This window comes from Haemaphysalis longicornis, unplaced genomic scaffold, assembly GCF_048455015.1.
Source record: "Haemaphysalis longicornis isolate Haplotype H1 unplaced genomic scaffold, Haemaphysalis longicornis Haplotype H1 scaffold_2, whole genome shotgun sequence".
In the NCBI taxonomy this organism is placed as follows: domain Eukaryota; kingdom Metazoa; phylum Arthropoda; class Arachnida; order Ixodida; family Ixodidae; genus Haemaphysalis; species Haemaphysalis longicornis.
In genome coordinates this window covers 158,380,303-158,394,285 of record NW_027526295.1, presented here as the reverse complement: position 1 = coordinate 158,394,285, position 13,983 = coordinate 158,380,303, and the positions used below count along the sequence as shown (strand labels likewise).

At 50.0% G+C, this 13,983-nt stretch overlaps 1 pseudogene; it reads right to left on the bottom strand.

The window, feature by feature from the left end:
• Positions 1-11,599: 11,599 nt before the first annotated feature.
• On the bottom strand, positions 11,600-12,562 carry LOC144169383 (uncharacterized; annotated as a pseudogene).
• Between the last annotated feature and the right edge of the window lie 1,421 nt (positions 12,563-13,983).

The window sequence follows — 13,983 nt, the reverse complement described above, 5'->3', positions numbered from 1 at the left end:
CTTCTGTATTTGACGAACGGTGCGTGCTTCGGTACTTGTTTACTTATTCAGCAAATAACGCAGCATTGCTCATCGAACAAAGGCCGAAAGAACTACGACACGAATGATCTTTCAGTTAAAACAAAATTGCATTAAGCCTTAAAGGGGCACTGACACAAAAATTTAGCATCTTGTTTTTTTCGTTGCGATAAGTAGCTAGTGACCTACTTATAACCTGTAGAAACCTATTTGCTTCAGCGTGCGACGGTTGTTTAATTAGAGGGATTTTAAATGCGGCCAGTCGCAGTTTCGGTTTCAGCGAGTGCCGTGAAACGATGGATTTTGTGGATTTTGTGTGAACAAAGCTGATCACGTGACCGTCGGAGGGATATCACAGAGCAGAGCCGCCGTAGCACTGTCGAATCCGCATCGACGGCAGTTTCTGCGAATGCCCCCACGTACTGATCTCGTGAGGCGCTTAATTAAAAAGCGACCGTGGATGTGACGCAGGCGCTGCGAGTGCAAATGCTACCGCGGCTAAAGAACGACGCGCGACGCTCGAGACGGTGGGTGGCAAGAAGCGCGCTGGGAGCAGCCGGCCGGTCTGCCTACAGGTCCGCCTACAGATGTGTTCGGCTCAGCACTGCGGCGGATATTCGAGTGCCGCTCTCGTAAGCGGTGCAGATGACAATTTTGAATGCAACCCGCCATCGCATCATTAGCTCCTTTCTCATGTAAGCCACTATGGTCGGGACTTGGGGACAATTTCGTGCAGCGGTAACAAGCTATCACTCGAGCTACCTGCGCCGGCCTGGGCCACTTCGCGGCCGTGGCCGCCGCCTGCACAGCGACCGTGCGGCTAGCTCAGTGGGCTTTTCGTGCCTCCGGCGCGTTTTCGCATCCTATGGTAATAAACAGTAATAGAAACAGAGTGCCTGGAATCGCTGTAGAACTTTGGTCGCGGCCAGCTGCCCGATTAGCTGAGGAAATCACGGCGCCTCCGCCGCCAACGATCGGGTCGTTCGTTCTCGAGAGCAGAAGCTCCGCCCTCCGGCCCTCCGATTGGAGCGGCGAGCCGGGCGAGCCCGCGTAAAACGCCGGTAGTGCGGAAGCGGCAAACACAAACTCGTGACGTGTTTGGATGTTGTTTATTTACAATTGCGCGTGGTCCTCTGCTGGCTGCTCGGTTGCGTTTCGCACACTTCAAAATTGATTTTAAATATGTTCTAGGCTGTATTCGCCGCTGATATTTTGCAGATGATGTATATGTGTTCCCACCAATCTATCTCCGACGTTATCTCGCCTTGAAAATTTTGTGTCAGTGCCCCTTTAATGTCCCTTCAAGCGCCACGTTCTTCCTTCAGCCGCTCCCCCCTCCCCCCGTCCCTCTTTGGGGTCCGAGGAATATGGTCACTTTATTTATGTCCCGTGATGAGCAAACATTTAAGCGCACGCTAAATAGCAAGTGCAACTTCTAAAAAGCTAGCTTGCGGCGGTGTTGACGCACGCGGATCACGCTTACCATGCGGCAGTGCATTGTAGTTGAAATACGCGCATTCGGTTTGTGGTCATGTGGGACCTTGGGTGCCGACATGGCTGGCATTATAGCGATTTCATTGAGACAACAGGAGCAGTGGCGTCGTGCAGTGAGGAGTAGGGTACAGAGCACGCGGGAGCAGGGCCACTGCACCTGCCATTGGAATGCGGCACACACCCGGAGAGCAGGTGGGAGAGGAAAAAAACGAGGCGGGAAAAACACGGTTCCAACCCAACTGTCGTGGCTTGTGTCGCCGAGGTGGGAATGCACGATAGCATTTATCAGGCTAAATAAGGGCGATCCAGCTACTTGTAGTACAGTCGAACACGGATATATCGAACTCCAAGGGGATCGCGAAATAGTTCGATATATGAAAAATTCGATATAAAAATATGGGCTCTGAGACCTCACCTATGGCGGACGATCACTTATCGATCGTCGCATTCAAGAATGACAACTAATTCCGCACTCACGACGCAACAGGATGCTTTATTTCCGTGAAAAAAAAAATCGCTGATCTTGGCCTGCTTCTTCGTCCTGGAAATGAAATTAAAGACGCTGGTCTCGATCTTCTCGAGGCTGCACAACTAGAGAATTCCAGCAGTACGCTGCGCCTTCGCACACCATGCACAACACGCACGCAAAAAGAAGAACAGCGCGCACGTACCACAAGAACTTTGAAGGTAACAATTCCAAGGCTCTCTGAACGGACTCCAACAAAGCGCTCGCGATGGTCATCTCCGAGAGAAACAGTGATCTCCGAAAGGTGCGGGACAACTCGCCAAACAGCAGCAACGGCAGCAAAATGCAAAAGAAGGAGGATGCCGTTAGCGCCTTCGTTCCCTCTTCCCTTTCCCGAGACAACATCGGGGGAAGACAGACCCAGAGAGAGAGAGAGAAAAAAAACTCTTTTTCGGCAATCCGGGAACGTACGCAGCCGAAAAACAAAACAAAAAAAAGGACGTGCGCATTCGGGGCATCCCTACCTCGCGCTGTCACATTTTCTGAGCGTTTGGGCTTGTGTGCCTAGAGAGATTTAGCATACCGGGCTCCGTCCACTAACGCTACGGCGGCCGGTAGTGGGGCCCGACTGGGCAAGCGCAAATTTGTTCCGGTAGGGGGGATTAGTTCCGCGAGCCAGTCTTCTCCATGCCCGCGCATTCCTCCACATCCTCCTCAACCTCAATCGGGGGTGCAGCGACCGCCGAAGAGCACATTCCAGCTCGCGTGGCGTTCGATATACCCAATCTCGGGGAAAATACGGTTCGATATAAACGTACGAATTCCTATACTTTTACACAGAATTTTCAAGGGGATAATTTATGAGTTCGATATAGACAATAATTCGATATACCCGTGTTCGATATATCCGTGTTCGACTGTAGTTGCAATATGAGGCCCGTGTGCAAGATCAGCGAGTGGGAAACAGGCGGTATCACTACGAGGGCCTCTCAAATACTACAAAAGCAATTAACAGCCAGTCGTATTAAGAGGCTGTATTTTGCACATATGCGTCATCTCGGGGTGGAGTAGAGATTAAAATGCTGGCTTGTTCTTGGGGTCGCTGGTTCGAATCTCCCCGGTGCCGGCCGTTTTTTTTTTTTTTTTTTCCTTCTGCTTCTAGCATTTTTGAGAACTGAGAATGAATATTTCAGTAGAATAAACGCCCCCGTGCCATGCAGAATCGTTAAAGGACGTACAATCAAAGTGGGAAGCTCATTCACTGGGTCTCTTTACTGACTGCTGATTCTGGCCGTGGAGGTCACTGAAAGCAACCCAGCAGCGATGCAGCAGCACGCGCTGGGTCGTTGCTTCATGTAGCTCAGCCCGACGAACATACGGCGTACTGCCGCGGGAGATTTCCCGCCACGCGACCTTGTCGTGAAAGTTCGCTCCACCTATTCCGGCAAGCATCCCAACAATGTTTGCGGAAAAGCACATGTGGCGGTAGGAAGCACTTGCATGCTCGTAGGGCTCGCTGCCCATTCTGCAAAGTTGGAAATGCACGGTGGATACCACCGCGCTCGCCAAACCGCGACAATTCGCGGGAGCACAAAAAAAAAACACAAAAAGGGGGAGGATATGACGTTAAAGGTCATGTGACTTCTCTTGTACTGTGCTTATTCCGCTTTTCAAGCGGGAGCAGATCGGACTGCTCTCCGAGCAGCGAAAGTGATCTCGCTCTACCACTGGATGACAGTGCTCCTACTCCTGTTCGACCACTGAAACACGCCTGCTCAGGAGAGGGCACTTTCAGGGTGCTTTTGAGTGCTCCTGCTCTCCCAATGGAATTCGCCATTACTGTGGGATCTACCTTTTCGCATTCCTGCACATCATCGCTTCACGTCATGATTTCCCTGCGCTAGGCGACGCATTACACGCGCGATATGTTTTCTGTCGCCACACTACTCTGGCTTTCACATTGTGTCAATTCCCGGGAAATTCTGCTTATTTCGTTTGGTTACTCTTCAAGTCAACTCGCTGAGTGTACTTCGTAGTCGCAGTGCTAATTTCATTGGTTCATATGGCGGCACACACACGCACATAAATGACTTGGTCGAAGGATTTCCTTGTAGAGTGACCATCTTTGGCACTGACTTTTAGCAGCAAGTGACTGTGATGGATAAAAAAAAGGTGGTGGAAATTAATTCACTGCTTCCTTTTCAGACTCGGCCACACTTCTGGTGCCAGGGCCTTGGGCACCAAGTTGTCGCCTGCCTGCAGCCAAGCCAGAGGGCTGCTCTCGCGGCAGGTGTCTTGCGCGAATTGCATGAGCCAGAGTCAACAAGTAGTGAGCTACATTTTCCTTTAAAAGCTCTTAAGACATTTGAGAAGTAATCAGCACGAACTTTTTGAATTACCCTGGCAGCTGGCCTGGCCGGCAAGGGAAATATCTTAAAAAAAAAAAACATGGGTAAACTTAGTCCCAATTGTGTCACAAGAAAGGTTGAGAACTTTCAGCCAGACAAGTGAAATAAAAGGCATGTTCTAGTTTCACAGGTAGGTGGCTGCATAGGTGGCAGTGTTGCAGGGTAGCCATATTGAGTGCTCTTTCCTCTCCTGTGAAAACAGCATACTACTAGCCTGCATTAATACAGCCTGTTTGCTGTGCACCTTTTAAAATTGATAATAGCATTGGGGTATGTTAAAAAAAAAGCAGTGGCATTGCTACTGCTGTAATTAGAACGCAACAACAGTTTCTTCGGCTTGCTTCCAGGTTTCGGACGGGTTATCCTCAAAACCAAAAAGGAGAAGGTTGTGCCTTCGTAGCCTATTTTCGGAATCATCCGTGGAAGCTTTCAAAGCAGCTATTTCTGCAGACGGGGCTTTGGAATCGGCCGAAGAGTTACTGGACTGCGAGCGAGCTTGTTCTAGAAGATCGACACGTTCAGTCAAGCTCTTCACTTTTTCGTCAGTGGCGAATTGTCTAGTCCGTATGTTCGCTAAACCCGACAAAATTTTTTTTTGACCTGACGCGAGCCTGGTAAGCGTCTGCATGACAGCAGAGATATCTGCGGCGTCGATCTGTGTACTAGATTCCTGAATGCTACCAGGGCCTGGGTTCGACTCCACGTCGCCTGATAGAGCTAGCAGCAATTGTGACAATGCAACATGGCACACCGCGGACGTACAACGGTTAACAAACTAAAATAGCCAGTCTCTGGTGTCACTGCAGCACAACCAGTTAAAGTCGTAGGGGCACGACACCGCCACAAGAAAACGATTGCCGATCCTAAATTCTTTGAGTGAAACACTTTATTAAGGACGAGAGGCCATGAGGCCCTGTGGGGAAGTGAGGATGGCGGAGGGGGAGGAGAAAGGGAGAGGTTACTATTCATCACAATTCACACAGTGTACACAGTTCTAGTTTTAAGGTCCTATCCACAAGATGCACAGTTCAGTCTGTCAGTTGCACCAAAATGCACAGTTTGCACTGATGACATTGGTCGTGGATGGGTATCGCCAGTCCGGGAAAGTCTGGCAGACCGCTACACCAATTTGTACAGACCGTTGTCAGGCCCGTAGTGGGTAATTATTTCTAGAGTAACGGGGTCGTCACGGACACGACTAACAAGCTCCAGTTCAGTCGTGGGTGCAGGATCTACAGTTAGCAGTTGACATGGTCATGTTAACGCAAGTGCGTCCACTAGCTGCGCATGCTGACTTGATGACCAGCATGGAGTTGAGATTCTCATTTCCAAACCTATTGCGCTTTTTTGTTTTCATGTCGGCCACGTGGAAAAAAATTCTCTCAGTAGCGGCATTGGAGTGGGGCCAAGATAGTATCAGCTGAGCCAAGGTTGCGATGTTGAGAAACTCCTGCTTGTCTCCGAACGTTCTCATTTCGTGGAGATCAGCCCAGAATGAAGCAGCTGGTTTGACTTTCAATGACAACTTCTCATCTTTGGTAAAGTAGGAAGGCAGAATTCTCCATTCCTGCTCGACTCTGCTCGCATCCGGCAGTAGGTGTGCGTAGCGGTTCTGTAGCGTCGGCGACGCAGGTAGCTTCCATCCAGCGAACTGGATCACGAACTGCACTTCATGAAATAAAGGCCAAGAAACTGGAAGCCTCTTTTTGACCTCAACGGCGGCTGTGTGATAAAAAGACAGACAGCGAATACGAAGGTCGTGAACCTCAGCATCCATTCCAGCTTCGGCACACTTCTTCAGCGCAGAATTGCTCCCTTTGCCCTCGCCCAGGTATACCTCTTCAAGGGGCAGCAGAACTCTTGGGTCCATGGGATTTATGTCATCCCTCTCTGGAGCAGACGGCTGGACAGAATTTTGCAGCGTACATCGGAGGAGGCGTTGACTTTCTCTGCTTGGAGTTCTCTGATGAGGTTTCCGTTGCTTTCGGTTACCGATGAGGCTTCCATTTCCGTTTCCGTAGCCCGTTAAAAAAATTGAGCACGAATTTCATAAATCTGAAATAAGCCTCTGTAACACAGTTCCTGTGGCTTAGAATGGATTCTGCGGCCACTGTTCGATCTTCCACGGAGGCTTGAAAGAAAAGGTGTCGCCGGGTTTCCCGTTCTTCTAGTACACGCGCAACACACGCATAAAGCATGAGCCATCGGGTCTCGCATGGCCGCAGAATCTTCCTTTTTTTCAGTCTGGAGGAACTCCCGTAGTGCAGATAGTTGTGCTTGTCTCTTGGTGCTTTGACTAAAATAGTTGGAGGTGTTTCGCAGAAGATCTTCTAGGTATCTGGGAACCTTCATTGCCGCTTTGCTGGCAGCAATGTGGGCGAATGGCATATGCAGCGAATGAGCACGAAGCTCCTGTCTGCCTTGGATTGAAATTTTTGGACCAGGAAAATATGCTCGCAAACCATAATAACGCTGGCGTTGTTGCATGCCAGGGCTAGGATGTTTTTCAAAGGTAGCTTTTTTTCCCTTAGAGGCAGTTTTCTACAGCTGCTGTGAAAATCGAAAGTCGAAAATTATGTTGCAGGCACCCCGCGATCTGCAAGATCTCCAATCGGCGCCTTATCACGGGAAAATCAGTTCCGAAATGTTTTCGACATGTTTGGCCGTGGTGCTGGCTCGAAAAGACGCGCTGCACCGTGGGAGTAGCAGTATGGAGGTCCCCTGCATGCTAGCCCCAATAGCAACGGTTGTATCGCTGTGCTGGTAGCAATTCAAATCGTGCGCGCGCCTCCCGCTTTAGCCCGGCCGTGCTCTCGCGCCCTTAACTGTTGCTACACCCCCTACCAGCAGTGGAAACCGCAGCAGCCTGTGCCTGCCACAGGGCATCCACAGGGCAACACCAGAGTTTGATCTTTTGTTACTTTCTGCTGAGTCTGCACTTCACAAGCTTTTCTTCCCTCCATGGCTCCTCATCTTCTCCCTCTCTACTGAAAGATCGGGTTGCGGAAACGTAACCCTGCGGTCAAAATTTGCGTTACACCTAGTTAGATGGGGACATAATTTCAAATTTTCGCGGCTTCATGTGGCCTAAAATGGGAAGTTCAACAGAAAAATTTAAAATTGCCCTACGCTTGGCGGAAAAAATGGCTGAACAGCCCTACGGCCCTACGGCAAGAAAAAAATTCCCAAAACGCCCCACATGTAGGGCGAAAACCCTACAGTTGGCAACACTGCGTCACAGACGCTCTGATGCTGCCGCGGAACCGCCTGCATGCTGCGCGCGGTGCTGCCAGCAGCGGAAACATGGCGGCGGCTTCGACCGCGAAGTGGTGACAGGAGCTCGAGCGACCGCTTCTAAGCGCTCTCTAAAATGCCACACAAGGCACGCACGAAGTTGCTTGTGAGGTAAAGGAGCTTATAATGTAGGCGAAAACGGTACTATAAAACATCATCCGTGCCGCTAGTGAAAGCGCCCATGCAATACCTGCCGGGGTGGTAAGCCTAAACATATGCGGCGGGGCCATCCGGCTGGCTCGAGAGCTTCGAAACTGCTGCCATGAGGCGTGCGGCTCTCCATCGGTGCAAGTCGGCAGGCTCCTCCCACTGCCTCGCGCGACGCACGTTATTTTCTGAGCGAGGCAGAAGCTGCCGCACCCGAATCGCGTGCAAAAACGCACCATGCGGTTCACGTTGCATGTCGAGCCAGGACAATAAAAAAAAGCAAAAGTTGCTAGCTGAAGCGCAACTTGAAGCTTCTATCTCGCAAGAAGAAATAAACTCTGTGAAGCCGTAACAGAAGGCAAGCAAACCTCAAACTGAACAAACAAACCGAAGTTAATCAAAGTGCATTTTGAGGATTGGGGCACTTGCAACAAATGTGTTTTTGCTTATGATAGAATGTGTTTTGTATATGCTTTTTATATGCTTCACAGACCATTTCCACAGAATGGCGCCTGTTGTATAGGTCAGGGAATTTCGTTTAAGATGGTCATGGGAAACATGCAAAAGTCAGGGAAATTGAATTAGGCAATTTGCTAGACACCCTGCCAGGCAGTGAGGGCTTCTCAACACCTTCCCCTCCAGATAAAGCGTGCCCCCACTCTTGTACGAAGTTCAAAATATGACAAAAATTTCACAAGCTGACAGGGGTAATGAAATGGCATGACATGCGGACTCAAGAAGACGAAACACAGACCCTAACACAGCAGTCAACAAGGTATCTCGGCTGGATCAGTCAACGCACATGCGGGCACTCAATGAAGTTCTGTGTCACTTAATTAGGGCGCGCATAGTTTCTTGTCCAACACAGGCGTAAGCATTTCATTTACATACAACAGCAAGAAAATAACACAGGCACCGTGAATAAGAACAGGATAGCATGCACCCTCTAAAGGTGAATACCAAAGAAAACTCAAAACCAGCTTCGCTAGAGTTGGATTTTGCCTCACCATCTTCTTGGTGAATGATGAAGACGAAATAATAAGGTTCTTTTGGTGCTCGAGCCGAGAGGACGATCTCGACTTGCTACGATGACAGATGTCCGATGCTTGAAGCCTGTGAGGGATGTGGACTGCTTTTCTTGCTTAGTATTAGGTTTATTTACACTATTTACATTACTCCAAGTATTTACATCAGGACAGAATGACGATTACATTGTCACTCTGCCCGCAACATCCTGTTCGGCCATAATCTATACTGAACTAGATCCCTCTCGACTGACCGACCGACCCCCAGACAAAACCCAACACTCTGGTTTTGATCCCAAAAACCACGCCTCCAAAGGGGGGCGTTCAAGAAAGAGCGAAAACCCTTTTCAACATGATTCATATGGACCACGGATTGACCACAAGAACCAACCAATCCTAAACATGTCCCCACCTGCAGTCACATGCCACAACACTCTCTCTCATGCAACTCCTAGTACGTTTCCCGCGTACATTATTGCAACTGACAAGCAAAGACAAGACATCTGCTACCCACAGTCACAGACCGTGCGGAGTGGTCGCACCATTACGTTAAGTGGGCGGCACCTGCTCAAAGCCAAAGCGGAACACTTAGAGCGGTCTTCGCACGGCTATTATCTTAGTGTCCTCGCCTTGCCGCCTCACATTTGTCTGCGCGCACTAGCCGGCACAATGAGGGAGTCGTGGCTAATCCCCTCCCCAGACTGAGGGACGCCACTGCCCGCCGCCTGAATCGCCGGCAGAGCTGCTCCAAATAACCCAGGCGAGCATTCTCGAGGCGAATGACCCATAAACGAACCGCACCTGCGCCGGCTTCGCAAATCCTCAAAAACCATGCCGTGTGCCTTTTTGACACTAAGAGACGGCATCCTTTTGCTTCGCGTCAGCTCGTCAACCTTGACGACCGACCGCATACGGACGCAACAGAGGTACTCAGGCTAAGCACCCCCGTCTTTTGCCACACATAAGAAAGGAACACAAAGCATGCTCTCAGAGGCCCCCAACTTCGCGTCCCCCCTGTGACCAAAGCCGCTCGACCTCGAGGGCTCCGGCGAACAATGACCTCACCGTTCAGCGCCTGGAAAATTCATCCAACAGCTTCAGCAGGTCCCTGGTCGGCCCCTGGTCCTCCAGGCTCTGCTCCATTTAGGTGGCTGCCGCCGCATCCACCGGCCGCGGTTCGAGAACGGAGGCAAGGCCACCCCCTGTAGGCCCAAGGAACGTGGGCAGGGTTGCCGGCCCCCTGAAGCACCTCCGCCCGCAGCGACGACCCATCGGAGAAGCTGCTCCCTCCCGGGCCCCGGAGCTCGACCGGGGGTGCCGCCGATGCGACGTTGACGGGCTGGCTGACCTCCGCCACCGCCGAAGCCAAAATGGCGGCCGCGAAGGCCGGATCGGCCCGCATTTGGGCCTGGACAGTCGCGAGGTCGACGCGGGCCGCCGCCTTGCTGTTGTGGCGGCAAGGTGCCGCGCAGACATCTCGTGGTAATCCTTGGCCACGACCAGCAGCCCGCAGGCCCCGCAGTAGTTGGCGCCAGGATCGGGGGCCGCGACGCCGTCAGGGAACCGGACATGCTGTTCGCTCATCGTGCGGTCGCAGAAAATACAGTGCACCCGCTCGGGTGCCAGGTCCCTTTCGATCACCAGCTGTTGGCCCCACGCCGCCGCGGAAAAATAGCAGCACGGCTAGCTCGATTCTGGAGATTGGGCCGCAAGGCTAGCTCCGCAAGGAGTTAAAATAAGTTAAAATGAGGAGTTACTGTGTACAGTCATCAAAAGTGTTAACAATAACGAAGAAGCGGGTACCAGCCTATGCATGGAACGGCAGATTACGATAGCCACCGGCGTATCTCCGGCGGCTGATAATTGCTGCTCCCCAGGCTTGCTTTCCGCGCTCGGAAGCTCCTGCGCATGCGCAGAAGCTCGCTGAATACGCAGGGCGCTTAGCAAGCTGCCCCTCTGTGCGTACGCTGGCACCTCGTTCTTTGTTGTTGTTAACACTTTTGATGACTGTACATACTCCAAAGCTTCTGCAGGAAACCCTGAGGTCATGGCTTCAATTGTTTGAGCCATCAAGTCAACGAATGCCCTTGTTGGCTCCAGATTTTTGCACTGTCGCTCTATTTCTTCCTTGTGAAGATCCATAGCGTGCACAACTGGTTTGCTGAAAACGTTGAAGGCCAGATTTACCCTCATCTTTTCGAAGCCACTTGGGTATATGTGCGAGCGTGTCAACTTGGGGGCCGCCCGCAATGTTATGGCACTGCTGTCGGCCTTCCAGGTCGTCGAAACATGCTCCCAGTAAGCCTGTAATATTTCATAATGGTTATTAAATTAGCTTCCTATCAAGTGCCCCACATATCAAGTAATGAAGACAGTAAAGTAGCATGCATACTCGGCCCTTGTGAGTTTCAAAACGGTTTCTTCATCATTGTGTTTCGCACACATTTCACCAGATGCGGGAAATCTGAAACAAAATGCAGGAACCGCTGCTGGTCGCATGGATGTGCAACCTTGCATCGAACATCCTTGGCATTTCCATGCACACCCATCTTGTGCCACATGGAACGGTTCCATGGTGCACCATCAGTGCATATGTAGTCGACACGCAGGCCAGCTTGCTCGCATAGAAGAGTTGCCTCCAAAATTATCTTCGTTACGTTAGTGTTGGGGCCTTCACATTTCTCTTGGAAGCAAAGACACCTGAAAAAAAAAAAAAAAAATCGAGAAAGCATGCAGGAGAACAATTACAAAAGAAGCATTAATGCTTTGATGAGTGCTGCTTACCTATAACCTGTGTCCACTTTCCCATGAAAGGCTGAAACATCACTACTAGGCCGTGATCAGCTTTTGTGTGCTTGTCTTTTGCTCCAGTGAACTGCCCCAGGTTTACGGAGCCCTCAATATCCGTTGTAGATTTGAGGTCCAGGTGGGTGGAAAGTTTCATCTCGTCTATCACCAACCCACCATGCCTGTTCATTTCATCCATTTCGCTGGCCTTCTCCTCCACTCACTGAAGAAGTTTATGGCTAAAACCATAGGATGCTTTGAAAGCCTGAAAATACAAGATAAGTAGTATTAGGAAATTATACTCGATAATAAAAACGCGTAGCCACATACCTTGACGTACTTTTGGAGGCACACACGGCTGGGAAGTGCGAGGATCTTATGGTTCCTCCAACGCTCATACAAATGTGGGCTCTCATCCCTAATATGATGCACTCCAAGAGCCAAGCTTTATCATATCGAAATCCGCACAAGGATTTCCGCTTACATGTCTCAAAACATGCTCGGACTGCGTGCCGCTGCTTTTTTGGAAGCTCCTTGTTCTGAAACAAAAACACAAGCAGCAACATTTATTTTAGATGCTTATTATGAAAAAGTACAATAACTTGCCTTTGCCTCAAAACTGGTTTCCTTTGTGATGGAATTCTTTTCTCGCAACTTTCCGACTCGTTCCTGCAACATGTGCGCCTTCCTGTTCTACCGCCTCAAAGTGCGAACAGCACGCTTCAGTCGCCTCACTGCAGTTTGTACCAGTGGGCGTTGCGCTTTGTTCTTCAAACGCAGTAAGCGGGCTATTACGATTCTCCTGCCTTTTCTGCGCGTCAAACACTGCTGAGGCGTTCCGGTTAGCGTAGTTGGCACACCTGTGGAACAAACCAAGAGCGGGTGAGGCATAAGGTACCGAAAATAAGTTTTCACACTTCTGACGCTTGAGAGGCATGTCCCAAAGAACATACTGTGTGATATGGACCCACCACACACAGTGGCATACAGGCCGAGTCCAGATGATGTTGTGCAGTCAGATGTATCTAGTGGCTTGAATTCACTGGTCATTCCAACTCCAGAACATACGGAGAGTTCTTCCGCATACACCAGAAGCTCTTGGGCATCTTCCTCGACTGAATGGTATGCCGGCAGTGAAGTTGACCCGCCAACAAAATGGTGCAGCTTGGGGAAGTTTGTGCTTTGACTTCAAACACGGCTACCTTATTGAAGGCAACTGGAGGTACTTTGTTTTTATGGTATTCAGCTGTTTGGTGGCACGCTACAGCTTTGTGTTGGAATGTCTGGCGTTACCAGTATTCCGATGGCAGTTGAAGACCAAAAATGAAGTGCTTCACAGGTAGTTCTTGAGTCGTGTCCAATTCATCATCTGGAGTGGGCTCAACCGAAAAGTATAAACCGGCATTTTAGACCTGTATACTCATACATTTGAACCCTACACTGACCAACACACACAATTAAGGCAGGCCGTCAAAATAACGAACTAAGAAATGGCGGAATTTTAAAGCAAGGAACATGCAGCTAGCGTAAATAACAACACTGACACTCTTTAAGATGAAAGGACATGTGCGTTTTATTTTACCATTAACAATAGAGCCGAATACGTATTCTGTTAAAGCCTTGAATTTCGCAAGTATGCTTTTTCAGACGGTGTCTTCGCTTTCCTACTCCTGGGCTTGCTTGTTCTTCTGTCTTGACAAGTCAATTTGATGACATACTTGACGGCCATGAACCCGGTAACATAGGGTTGTTACTGCGGCGCTTCTGCGAAATGAACAAAAGCTGTAGTTTAGGAGAAGTTACAAAGTTGTTACAGCATAGACAATGTCTCACCTCTCAGAACACCAGGACTTTTGGTATACAATATGGCCTCATCGATTTTCTTGTACTGGCAGTTCAGATGAGATTGGATAGTTAATGAGCCATGTTAACGACGCCATTGTCCTGCCAACGGACAAGAGCAATGTCGCCGTTCTCGGAAACCCTTTCATCATAGGCTCCATGTCCTTCCTTCTTCATTTCTTTTTCTGTTTTCATCACACAACCTGCCAAGCGGTTTCCTCTGATTGTGCCACTAGCCAGGATACCTGTTAGATGTGTAGAAGTACGGATGGCCGAGTGGTAGGAAGAGACTACCGCTAACAGTAGGCCATCAGAACATGCCGAGCCATTTGCCCAGAACGAACTGTGTTTATTTTCCCGAACCGGCCACTCGCCGCTGTGCCAGGCTTGCACTGCTGAACATAAAACTATCAGCGCCGCGTGGGGGCGCTGCACATGAGCTAACATTGTAACACTCCTCCCCTCTTAGGAGTAAGACTGGGGAGTACCTATTCATTGGTTT